Raw genomic sequence first — 2,000 nt, forward strand, 5'->3', positions numbered from 1 at the left:
TAGTGCTCAAATTGTCCCGTATTTGATGAAATCCTCAAGTTGTCTCTTTTATCCTTTTGACACACCCCTGTAAGTCTTTGAGCACTTCCTTACATTCTAGTGCAACAAGATGCTTCAGACTCATTTTCTACATTCCCTGCACCAGATGTAGAGCCGACCGTTTCTCCAAAGAGCCCTGGTTCCTCTTAGTGTTTGAAAACTAAGATCTAGGCAGTAAGTGTGCTATGTCATTTCTACTAAACCTTCTGAGAAGCTAGATCTAGAAAATATATGAGTATCTATATACATATACACACATACTCATGTAGCTCTTTCAGTAGCTATCTAAGAGTTCCCATTGATACCTTCAATTCCAGAGTCCAGCACATCAGGGTTATTTCTAGCCTCTACCTTTGTTGTATTTGTAAATCTCTTCTCAAACAGCAAGAAACCTGGTTCCCATTTTTCTTCTTGTTTCTTTTTTTTTTTCTCTTTTCCTTTCCTTCTCCCCTGCACCCAATTCCCCTAATCTAATTTCTCTAGCACATTGGTTGCCTCTTTGGCTGCCCCACCCCTGTTGCTGCTGCCTCCAGAGCCCCTTTGGCCTCCAAGGGAAGGAAAGGGAGGAGAGGGGAGCTGTAAAATGGCTTTTTGACTGAATTATTCAGAGAGGGAGGAAAGAAGACAGGAAGGGAAGGAGGGAGGAAGGGAAGTAAAGTGGTAATAGGTTTATCACAAATTTTCCTGAAGACTAGGGATGCCTGGGTGGCTCAGTCAGTTAAGCGTCTACCTTTGGCTCAGGTCATGATACCGGAGTCCTGGGATCAAGTCCTGCATTGGGCTCGGCAGGGAGCCTGCTTCTCCCTCTGCCGCTCCCCCTGCTTGTTTGCTCTCTCTCTGACAAATAAATAAATAAAATTTAAAAATTTTTTTTCTTGAAGACTAAGTGATCCCAAGTAGCACAGTGCTTGGCAAAGAATAGGTGCTCAATATCATTAATTATTGTCCTTCCCTTCTTTGTGTTTCATTTGCTTATTCTCTATAGAAAACCTGAAACTTATTTTATCCTAGGTCCTATGTTGGGAATATTAGTCCTAGCAGTGTGTTTATTTGGACAGAATCTTCTCAGCAAAACAAGCTGGGGTTCCATGGAGCTGATCATAAAGACATGGTATCTATACTGGATTTGTTGATACTGTTGGTGTTGGCAGAGACCACATACCCAACTTGCAGAAGAAAATGTACCTCACACTCAGTCTTGCTCTCCGACATGGAAGGCACATCATGACCAGTGACTGTCCTGCAGGCCTGGAGAGAAGGTGGCTGCAGGACTGCTAGGGACTGCTGGTGGTCGGTACACCCTTATGGACAGGATTGGCCCTAATTTGGTCATTCCAAGCGAAGATGTGACCATAAACACCACCCTGAATCCAGAAATTAAGGTTTCCCAAACAATTCTCAGAAAGCAGTTCCTGGCAGCACTTCAGCCCAAGGAAGCAAAGAGAAGCCTGAAACAAAATCCAGATGCCCTTCACAGAATATTCGCTTTATTACGGAGGGCAGTGCTGCCGAAGAACAGTGACTTCTCAGGCTTACCGTATATTGTCCCAAATGGTGTCCTCAGAAAAGAAAAGTTGGTGCCACATAGACGAGTGTGCTACAAAGAATGCCCAGGAACCTTGGGAATATCTGTGCTCCCACGAGGTGGGAAGGACTAGCAAGCCCGCTGCCCGCTCTGTCCTGAGGCGCTCTGCCACAAGACCACCCAACGGAGATTGGGCAGGTGGGCCCGGCCACCACAGGCCATATCTTCGTCACTCTTGGGTCCCCATTTGTGTGGCGCCCTCTGGACTGGTTTGAGTATTTCTCAATCAGCACCCCTGAAGAGGTTCTGCAATTAGGCGTGTTAGAAATCAACAGAAGACACTAGAGGGACCAAACGGGAGGGAGTAGAGAGGGAGCTGATGGAGTATCAGTAATGGTAACAGTAACAATAGTATCTTACTGTTTACTTTACACAT

This window comes from Eumetopias jubatus, unplaced genomic scaffold (assembly GCF_037043125.1).
Source record: "Eumetopias jubatus isolate StellerSeaLion01/CBP00866 unplaced genomic scaffold, mEumJub1_p1.0 scaffold_3, whole genome shotgun sequence".
Taxonomy (NCBI): Eukaryota; Metazoa; Chordata; class Mammalia; order Carnivora; family Otariidae; genus Eumetopias; species Eumetopias jubatus.